Raw genomic sequence first — 11803 nt, 5'->3', positions numbered from 1 at the left:
AGCATAAATCTTAAAGGTCTTAAGAGTTCCAAATAGGTAAATAAGCATTGGCTTCAACTTCAAATCCCCCACTGCATTAGACCCTAACAAGAGAGCCAATCTGTCCTTTCAAGCTTTTTTTGATTTTAAATTAATTTATTTTTAATTGAAAAATAATTACTTTACAGAATTTTGTTGTTTTCTGTCAATCCTCAACATGAATACCTCAACATAGGTATTACTTTGCCAACAAAGGTCCGTCTAGTCAAGGCTATGGTTTTCCCAGTGGTCATGTATGGATGTGAGAGTTGGACTGTGAAGAAAGCTGAGCACCAAAGAATTGATGCTTTTGAACTGTGGTGTTGGAGAAGACTCTTGAGAGTCCCTTGGACTGCAAGGAGATCCAACCAGTCCATTCTGAAGGAGATCAGCCCTGGGATTTCTTTGGAAGGAATGATGCTAAAGCTGAAACTCCAGTACTTTGGCCACCTCACGCGAAGAGTTGACTCACTGGAAAAGACTCTGATGCTGGGAGGGATTGGGGGCAGGAGGAGAAGGGGACGACAGAGGATGAGAGGGCTGGATGGCATCATGGACTCGATGGACATGAGTCTGGGTGAACTCCGGGAGCTGGTGATGGACAGGGAGGCCTGAACTGAACTGATACATATATCCCCTGCCTTTCAAACCTCCAAGCTTTGAAGCCAGGCAGTGACTTCACCTCTTTTGCTGTGAAAATCGTAGGTATTATTTTTCCCAATATAAGCTGGTTTCATTGTTTATCTTAGCTAGATCTTATGGATAACTTGCTGCAGCTTCAACAACAGCATTTGCTGCTTTACTTTGTACTTTTATGATATGAAGTTGGCTTCTTTCCTTAAACCTCATGAAGAAACTTCTGTTATCTTCAAACATTTCTTCTGCAGCTTCCTCATTTCTCTCAACCTTCAAAACATTGAAGAGAATCAGGCTCTTGTTCTGGATTAGGCTTTGGCTTAAGGGAATATTGTGGCTGGTTTGATCTATCTAGATCACTAAAACTTTCTCCTTATCAACCATAAGGGTGTTTCACTTTCTTATCACTTGTGTGTTCACTGGAGTGGTACTTTCTATTTTTTTCAAGAACTGTCCCTTTGCATTCACAACTTGGCTAACTGTTTGCTTCAAGAAGACTAGGTTTCTGCCCATCTCAGCTTTGGACATGACTTCTTTACCAAGCTTCATCATTTATAGCTTTTGATTTAAATTTGAGAGACACGTCACTCTTTTCCTTTCCTTTGAACACTCAGAAGCCACTATAGGGTTATTAACTGGCCTAATTTCAGTATTGTTGTGTTTCAGGGAATGAGTAGGCACAAAGAGGGAAAGAAATGAGGGAAAGGCCAATGGGTAGAGCAGTCAGAACACATACAACATTTATGGATTAAGTTTTCCATTTTATATGAATGTGGTTCATGGTGTCTCAAAACAGTCAACAGTAACATCAAAGATTTCCTGGTCACAAATCAAGGTAATAAATATAATAACAATGGAAACATTTGAAATATTGCTGCTGCTGCTGCTGCTAAGTCACTTCAGTCGTGTCCGACTCTGTGCGACCCCATAGACGGCAGCCTACCAGGCTCCCCCATCCCTGGGATTCTCCAGGCAAGAACACTGGAGTGGGTTGCCATTTCCAGTTACCAAAATGGGACACAGCAAATGCTATTGGAAAAACTGAGCCGATAGACTTGCTTGACACAAGGTTGCTACAGAATTTCAATTTGTAAAAATAAGCAGTATCTTCAAAGAGCAGTGAAAAGAGGTAAGCTTGTATGTTGGAAAGAAGGATACTTAAGTAAGATGCAATTAAGTGGGAGAAACTAAATCTACATCTTCCACAGTGGTAAGTAAAGCTTACAATGGGAAATCAAAAAGTAAAAAATTAAGCTTGCTATTCACAGAGTATAAAATGTATTCATCAGTATACAATAAGACTAATGCAGCATTAATAAGGCTCTTATTTACCACTCTCATGCCAGGACACCCTGTCCTAAGTACTTTTCTGAATTTATTTCTGCAAAAGTAGAACAAAGGCCAATTATCTAGACACTTCCGAATAGCTCAGGCTAACAGACCCTTAGATCAATTATGGGTCATATTTTATGGGCCCTAAAACAGAAATGAACACAACATGCTTAAAAAACCAAAAGAAGGCTCATGTGGTTTGTGCACTATGAAATAAAGTTTATAATACAAAATTCAGAGGCTATTCAGGTGTGTGATGAGAATAAAACTTTCAAAAGATAGCTGAACGCTACTTTATGACGTCTGTTATGTGAGTGAAAAATCAGTATGTATATATTATTGCAGATTATCATTAGGTACAGACAAATTAAGCCTCATGAATACAGGAATTATGGATTGAAACTGTAGGGAGAACCATATATTTCTTTTTTTTTTTTTTTTCAGTATTCCTAAACTAAGCCAAAATATAGAAACTTATGCTCCTTGAGAAGTAGTGGCAAGAAAGAACGTTCCTATCCTTCCATGTCATTCTCGCATACCTACATTGATTGCTGAATCTGCAAGCGGTATTGCGGCATGCAGAGCTCCAACTTCTTTCTACCTCTGTGCTCCATGAAGTAAGTGAACTTAGGTTACAGGTCATGCTAGACTGGAGTTCTGCCTGACTTGCTCCTGGTTCTTAGGGTCTCATTTAGTCTAGAGAAAACCTTCATGCCTCATGTAGCTGCCTAAGAAGTTACAACAAAAGATGTAGAATAACCCAGCTGACACCTACATAATATAAACTGCTGGATTAGAATCTCTATAGCAAAAATCCAAAACAGAACAGCGTAAAACAGAAACATTCAAAAGGTCTTCTTGGTATAGTTTTTGCCATGTATGCTCATGTCATAATCAAAGGGTTAATTTGAATTTCCAAAGAAAACAAAATTTTCTAAACCACTAAATTGTATTATGTACCTACGAAACAACTTGCATGACAAGAACTTCCTATAAATTTTGTACTCTATATCCCTGAGAGATTATTCAATTTAACTCAGTTTTTGTTCGATTGTTTTCTTGTATTGTCCTCAGCCATTCGTTGAAGTCTTGTGTACCATCACAATTTGGTTACCATAACCAGGAAAATACATTGTAGGATGCATTGGGCCCATACATAGAGAGAAGCATGTATAGTGTAAGTAGCAGAAATCCTAGGAATCCTTACCTTGGGCCTGCAGGAGGTGACCTAAGGGCAAAGCTTGTTAAAGGCCCAGATGCTAACTGTAAAGTTAGCAGCATTGAAGATGGATTTGTCTTGTAAGTAAGAATTCCAGGAATTATTAGGAAATGGGATTCTGTTAAGACTCAGATATTCTAAAAATGTTTTTCCTTAATGCCTGAACATTATATAAAATTGTGAATTTTGAGTTCTGCAAAATGTGACTAGAACAAAAGTTATATTAATTAGTTTGTATTCATGATATTCCTTACTCAAAGAGAATATTGCTGTTACCAGATTAATATTTCTTTTTTTCCTCTCCCTGAAATTAAAAAGATTCTAGCTTATTAAAGATTGACTAAATTGACTTTCATAATAAAAGACAGGAAAGAAAAGGAAGTGGAGAAAAAGAAAAAAAAATATTTGTTGGGGATGGAGGAAGAACGATGACTATACATGTCATCATTATAGGAAGGGTGTTGTAAGGGGAATGTTATAAATATTGATGAGAATGATACATTTTGATTCTCTTCAGAATCCTCTGAAAAATATAAGCCAGTGGTTTTCAACTGTCTTGAAAATAGTTTAGTTGCTGAACTGTATCTGCTTGACTTCTAAATGATTTGGACACACCTACTAATCTAAGTAACATTGCATCTGTAAATCAGTAGATAAATTTATTTATACCTATAGATAGCTAACTCTATTTCACTTTAGCAAAATATTCATAAGCATTGCTATAATATATACAGGATGGAAACTGAGAAACAGCTCAGCAATAATTTTTCTAACAACATTATTGCCACCAATCTCAAGCTGATTAATTTATCCAATACTTAGCCATGCATCTCTACAAATTTTTCTTACTTAAGAATCCTTGGAACAGTATGTTGTATTTTTATGCTTTAAGTTCTCTTGATACTGAAACTGGATTTGCCTTTCAGGAATCATCTGGTAACTTTGGGCTATAGTAATTCTAAGCCATCTTATGCATTCTATAAACTAATAAGCTACTAAAGAAAATTCTCATATACAAAATTTTGAAGCCAGCTGCTTTCCATTTTCATGTTTCATGTACAAACTTGCTTACAAGGCACCAAAATAGAATTATGTGACTCATAAGGAAATACTTTCTCATATTCTGAAGACTGTTAGAAAATAGTCATTGACCATGGCCAACTTATTTTCTTGGAGAAGGAAGACAAATTCATGAAGTAATATAGCTCACGTGAACTTTTGGTTCACACTTTTCTAGAAACAAGACTTTAAAATATATATTACTCTAATACCACCTCAGAGCTAAGTTCTTTTCTGCAATCTGGGTTAATTCACTGCTTATCTCTTGCTGCATCATTTCCAAAATTGTTTAGATTCCTATTTAGCTCGACTGCTTATATGTGAATACAGTTACTATTGCTGTACCTTCAAGAAAGACCTTGCCATTTAGTTGCAATTTTAGCTGACAGCCTCCGGCTGTTAGTGCCTGAAGGATGGGCCTCACTTTCAAGCCAAGGTCAAGTACTCTCAGAGTAGCTCCCTGTCAATGACTGGGCAGAATGAGGACAGCAGAGCCTGGCGATTTCTGCAATGAAAGACTTACCTGATGTGCCAGCTGTGCTCCTGAGTTATCCTTTGGGTTGACTAAGATTGTCATAAGTGCGTTATAATCCGAGTCTCTCTCTGCCCAGTCCTGCTTCCTATGATCCTGGGGGTTATCTCTCACTAAATCTCTTACACTACAAACTTCATTTCAGCATCTGACCAGAGATTATGAAAGACTCCATACATCCAACGTCAAAAATACATGTCTGAACCTTATTTGCACAGTTGATGATGTGAGAGGAAAGAACTTCGGACTCATAGCCAGAGGTTATGGGTTTAATTCTTGTTGCCTACATTTTCTAACTTTCTGCCTGGCGAAATCATTTAACCTGTCTAGTAATTAGTGTCTTCATCAGTAAAATAAGTAAATATCTCCTTGTCCAGATGATAGTTTGAGGCTAAAACGAAAGCATGTATGGTGATGGGATTTTGAGAAATGCTCTAATACTTGTGTTTATTCCCTGGCGGCTCAGATGGTAAAGAATCTGCCTGCAATGCAGGAGACCTGGGTTTGATCTCTGGGTTGGGATGATCCTTTGGAGAAGGGAATGACAAGCTATTCTTGCCTGGAAAAATCACACGGGCAGAGAAGCCTGGTGGGCTACAGTCCATGGAATTGCAAAGAACTGGACATGACTGAGTGATTAACACTAATAGTGTTGAGTGAAGCAAATGATCATCAAACTGTAACTTGTTGTTTTCAGATCTCACTCTCATCCCATCCTGTCAGTATTTTTGTCCTTAAGGTATTAGAGAAATGGATCTGTTCATACACTGACACTCATCATGCTTTAGAAAATATTATTTCTCCAGTCTTTTAAGGCATAGTGGGTATATTTCCAGGTCATCATTTGTACAAAAATGTCCAAGCAGAGTGACAAAGTGCTGAGAAATCAAACATGAATAATATAGGATTTCTGCACTTACCTTTCTCCAAGTCTAGTGAGGAAATCTGCAAAGTCGACAGTCACAGACGAACTGTCAGAAAGAGAAGTAGGTACATAAGCTACCATGATAGCACAAGGAAGTGTGCTTAGTCACTCAGTCGTGTGTCTGACTCTTTGTATCCCCAAGGACAGTAGCCCACCAGGCCCTTCTGTCCATGGGGATTCTCCAGATAAGAATACTAGAGTGGGTTGCATGACCTTCTCCAGGGGATCTTCCCAACCCAGGGATCAAACCCAGGTCTCCCGCATTGCAGGCAGATTCTTTACCATCTGAGCCACCAGGGAAGCCTGAGGGAAGCACAAGGAAGGATTGATAATCTTTCAGGGGTCAGGGTGATTATATTAAGGAGGTGATATTTAATCTTAATGTGAATGCATCACCCCAACAAAAGCAAACTGTGGAAAAAGGAGATAGGTGAACTGGCATTTACAAAGGGCTGGAGTTATAATAGAGCAAGATTCTTTCAAGTAATTTAATTTCTTATATACATATATAATGTTGGTATATATGGTGTTTGCATAGGACAGAAAGCCACAAGTATAGGGGAGAGATGGGAGTATAAAAAAGCAATAAGGTGATCAGGTCATGGGCCTCTTATACATTACACTAAACTTTGAATCTGATGGAATGGAAAGCAGAGGACAGTATTTTTAAGAGATAAGATTAGCTTTTTTACACTGAAATAATTTTACTCTGAAAGTAGCATAGAGATGGGATATACGTGGGGGATGAAGAGATAAAAACTATAATTATGAAATCATGATAGTGGTGACAGTTCTACCCACCCTCCCCCCCCCAAAAAAAAAGCCAAATGTTAAGTGACATCAGTGCCATGTATTGGTCACTAATTGGGCGTAGCAGAGGGAGTGATATGGGCTGAAGAGGGCTCCTGAAGTGGCTTTCTGATTTCTAGGCTTAGATTAGATCATGATAATGAAGAAGAGGGGAGATAGTTTTTATTTATGTTTTTATTTTTAGGAGGAGTACGGATTAGAGTTCAGTTCAGGATGTAATAAATCTGTGTTGTCCTCAAGATATCCTGAGATGTGCATGTGTAGTGGGATTTATTTCTCTTACTCCAGAGCTTATCTGTGCTTCAGCCTAGGTTGGCGTATTCAAGAGACTTGGGAATCAACAATATGGAAATGAAGATTAAAATATAGGAGTCTATTAATTTGTCTAGAGGCAAAGGACAGTGATAAAAAAGCGAATTTTCATGTCACCATAAAAAAAAAAAGTTAAAAAAAGGAAGAAATCTACTTGTAACACAAATTGAAAAATGGTTCACTTCTTTTTTCCACAACAAAACTGATTGAGTATGTTTCTGCCTTTTTGCCCAATGAAAACATTCAATTATATGAGTTGACGAAAAGTCTTTATTTAATAATACATTTCCTTAAATTCACTATTTTGAGTGAGTTCAAAATATATTTCTTGAACTACCATGAATTTTGACATAAAAATAAGTTCAAGTAATTTTATTTCCCCCGTTTAACGTTTCAAGGCAAACTTCAGAGATGACAACCTGAACTATAGTTTAGGGATAACGCCTGGCTGCTGGCAGCTGTGGCTCTTAATCTTCAGGTTTGGAACCTTGGTTTCTCCAGCTTTGTCCCTAACATTCACTCGTGGGAGCCAATCAGGGACCCAAGGGAAGCAGCATTGCCTGCGTCACCAGCCCCGGCAAACAGATGGCTCCCCTTGCTCTTAGTTTCCAAATGAAAATGAAAACAGGAAATGCAATATTCTTATCTTTACAGAGCAAGCTTCTAACTGGAATAAAGCAAATTCTCTTGGAAATAAAAACAATTAAGGCACAATTATCTGTACCTATAAGACTTTCTTTGGGTCTTACAAGTTATTCGGCATCATATTAGATGAGCACATGGCACCTTACTTTAAGCATCGCTATGGCAAAATCAGACACTTGTACTACGTCTTAAACAACTGATTGAAAAGATCACAAACACCTTTTCCTACCTTTCAGTAACTAGCATTTATCATTAGCATGGATTTAAAGTCATAGTTTAGACTGATGCAAAGTGAAGGTTTTATTACAAAAATGCCTTTCAATATATGCTAGATGTCAATTTCCATTTAACTAATAGAAAGAAGCCCTGGGTTTCTCTGAACACAAACTGTCTATTTAATAGGTGCTTCTAAAACACAAAACTATGCATTTTATGTCTTGTTTCTGATAGATTTCCATCATTATTTTCAAATATACTTATTATATTGCTTAATTTCTTTGTGCTTAACTTATAGACAAGGTTAGAACCTATGTTCTGGGCAGTTTACAAGTTCTTCTAACACAGTCTTGAAGTCTTATACTGCCATAAATAGATTAGGTAGACATAAGATAAAATAATTCTGTTTAGATACAGGGAAATGTAATTTGTATTTAATTATTCCTTTCTTTGACTTCTCAAGAACACCAAATGGTGAGCAGATCTAAAGATCTAAAAAGGTACTGATATTAAAAAAAGTATTCCATTTCTGTTGGCTATGTGACATTTCTGCAAATGTTTCCATGTGTTTTGCAAATGCTTTTTAATAAACATTCTGGAATAATTTGAAGAAAAATAAAGATGCTTTTGGGAGTGAGAGGGATGCTTTGGACATCATATTCCAAATTTTTATTATCTCTTCAAGTATGACTTACATCATTTATGGATAATAATATAAAGAAGAAAAGAAAGCTATGAGATCATCAAAGTCTGCCTTTATGTAGGAGACCTCACCACACAGTGAACAAATGAACAGGTATATATATCAGGGATGGGCTTCCCAGGTGGCTCAGCACTATAGAGATTGCCTATCAATGCAGGAGATGTAGGTTCCATCCCTGTACTGGGAAGATCCCCTGGAGAAGGAAATGTCAACCCACTCCAGTATTCTTGCCTGGAAAAATCCCATGGATAGAGGAGCCTGATGGGCTACAGTCCATGGGGTCACAAACAGTCAGATATGACTGAATGACTGAGCACACAGCACATAAACCAGGTAGGTTATTTTTACTATTTTTTTCCTGGTTTCAACTTACTCAAAATACACATTACCATAAAAATGTCAAGTTAATCATTTAAAAAATTTGAGTGATTTATTTTTCAGTGTGATTCTGTGATGTATGACTCATGAGGAAAGAACTTATTGCATAGAAATATTCAGGGGGTAGACATATAATTGTGGGGGTTTTGTTTAAGTATAAAGTTAGTTGCAAAACCCTTTATAATCTAAAGCTGAATATTTAAAGAAAGCTCCTCAAATACAAATAAGACATTATTTAAGGAGGCTTTATGGCAAAGGTCCTATAATTATACATTTTTAAGAGAACTTCAGCACATTTTATAGACTGTTAACCTTGATAAGGTAGATTTTAAACTATAAAAGTCAAATCATAGTTGATCATTGGAAAATGAGTTAAAATATAAATAAATGAAAAAATAAAGCAAAGTCAGTGAGGTATTTAAATGGTCACTTCCTATTTTCAAGTTTTTGAGCAGTTAAGTAAACATGACTCTTTTACTCTATCTCATTCTCCCCAAAAGAATTGATATCATTAAGTACTGAGAAGAACTAAAACATCAAAAGTCAGTGGGAGATCATATATTTCTGTGCTGGAAGAAATAGAATAACTAAAATGATGGCCAGACTGTATGGAATCAATTATACCTGGCAATAAAACTAAAAGGATAGCATTTCTTTTGTGCAATAGTTTCCACATTGGTTCCAGCAATTTATGCATCATTAGTAACATCTGTGACAGAAAAAAAATCAGTTAAGCTAAAGCCAGTTAAAAATGAAGAACAAATCAGTTAAAGCAAGGAAGAAAGGACTGAGAGGCAGAGAGGAAAAGCTTTGGCTTATCTGGTTTTCTTACTTCACCCCCAGTTTGCCCTAAGTTATTTCCAGGAACATGAGTTCATAAAGGAAGCTGGGGAAGGCTAGCTACATGAACTGAGTCTACCATATATACGCACTGGAATTTTCTAAAGACAATCATATTTTCACTCCCTTTAGCAAAGTGGGGAGGGTGGCAATTCTTTGGATTATTTGCTTGTTTGCTGCTGCTGCTGCTCCTAAGTCGCTTCAGTCGTGTCCGACTCTGTGTGACCCCTAGACGGCAGCCTACCAGGCTCCCCCGTCCTCGGGATTCTCCAGGCAAGAACACTGGAGTGGGTTGCCATTTCCTTCTCCAATGCATGAAAATGAAAAGTGAAAGTGAAGTTGTTCAGTCTTGTCTGACTTGTATCGACCCCATGGACTGCAGCCTACCAGCCTCCTCCCTCCATGGGATTTTCCAGGCAAGAGTCCTGGAGTGGGGTGCCATTGCCTTCTCCGATTTGCTTGTTTAGGGCTAACCAAGCATGGACCACTTTACTCCTTACTCCTGTTTGCTGTTTTGTATAAGAGCTAATCCTGCTGACAAAATGCTTGTTGATCAGCAGATGTAAATTATTTGTTACAGCAACATTTCCATCTACATGAACATGTTCAGTGTTCATCTTACTTATATAGGTAAATAGTTTTTCATGGGAAGTAAATGTAATGACTAGTCCTTCAAGTAAATTCCGCCCCCTCCCCCGCCCCCGGCTTTGGAGTCAGGTTCAATCGTAGTTTGTCACCCACACACTGGGCCTGGGTTTTCAGATAGCTGTTTTGAGGGCAAAATTTCAGTGGGAGTCCCAAGCTCAATGCCTGGATGTTATCTTTAAAGCCATCGTTTCAACTGCACCCTTTCACGGTCCCAGCACTAATGCTTCAAAGAAGCATATCTTTCTCTAAGGATTTCACTGAAAGAAGAACACAAAGCATGTTCAATGAAACTTATTTATCACAGTTTCAGTTCCTACTATGTGCCAGGTACAGTGTTTAACACAGAGGCTAATGAAATAAAGCACAGAATTTTAATAAAGAACCCAAAATGCATAATAAATTTCAAACTGAAGCCAAAAAAGAAACTCATGAGGTTGTGCTGGTCTCCATGGTTAGCAGCTGGTATGCCATGAGCCTGACAGGCTGCAGTCCATGGGGTCGCAAAGAGTTGGACACGACTGAGAGACTTCATTTTCACTTTTCACTTTCATGCGTTGGAGAAGGAAATGGCAACCCACTCCAGTGTTCTTGCCTGGAGAATCCCAGGGATGGGGGAGCCTGGTGGGCTGCCATCTATGGGGTCGCACAGAATCGGACACGACTGAAGTGACTTAGCAGCAGCAGCAGCAGCAGCATGCCATCATGTAAAACCTGTTGCTAAAATTAATTTTGAGATGAACTGTTCTTTGTTCTGGAATATTTCAACCAGTTTGGAGCAAACTAATGTAATTTATTTAAGGCTAGATTGAATGTAGTGGTCAAAATCATTTCAAAGGTTAACTTGGGATAAACCCACTATTTATGGATTTTACATCATATGCCTTGGCTATTTCCTGGCAATGAGAACCAGGAAGACTCTTCTCATTTGAAGAGTTAATAATATGGGGCAGTGTCTACAGCAATCAGACTGAAATGACCAATTAGGGCTAGCACTTGCACTAGTCCCTTGATATTATTAGAAGATACTCTTTTGTCTATTCACTGTGGAAATACGGCAATATTCACAAGACACAGACACCGATGTGGGCATTGCTTCAGTGACTTCTCATCTCTGTTGCACTCTCAATGTATATGCAGGTTATCTCCCAGACAGGTTGGAGAGAAGTTGAGTAAAACTTTTTAACTTTTAGAAGATGTAAATTTATATTATTTAGTAAAATTTGTCACTTTGTCTCTAATTTAGAATGATAGTTGCAGACTGGTATAAGGCTTGGAAAGAAAGAAGCAATCATTTAAGAATTCTATTTTGTGGGTTATTTTTTTAACTGCTGTGTAGAACCTTCTTGAATGATTTGATAAAAGCTGAGGAGCTAATAAATATGTTAAATTTCTTAAATGTCATGATATGAATGTTAAGAGAAGATGCAAGTAATAAGTTTAGAGGAAACGTTATCTCTAAACTATCAGGACTGCTATGGCTGAACTTGAATAATCTGGAGCAAAACATGTAGGAACAAGCCAAGAATATTA

General features: G+C 37.7%; 1 pseudogene; it reads right to left on the bottom strand.

Annotated features, from left to right (window-relative positions):
* Positions 1–5802, bottom strand: part of LOC113880625 — a 92526-nt pseudogene extending 86724 nt beyond the window's left edge.
* Positions 5803–11803: the final 6001 nt, after the last annotated feature.

The sequence above is a fragment of the Bos indicus x Bos taurus genome, chromosome 2 (assembly GCF_003369695.1).
Source record: "Bos indicus x Bos taurus breed Angus x Brahman F1 hybrid chromosome 2, Bos_hybrid_MaternalHap_v2.0, whole genome shotgun sequence".
Taxonomy (NCBI): Eukaryota; Metazoa; Chordata; class Mammalia; order Artiodactyla; family Bovidae; genus Bos; species Bos indicus x Bos taurus.
This window is presented reverse-complemented; position numbering and strand designations above follow the sequence as displayed.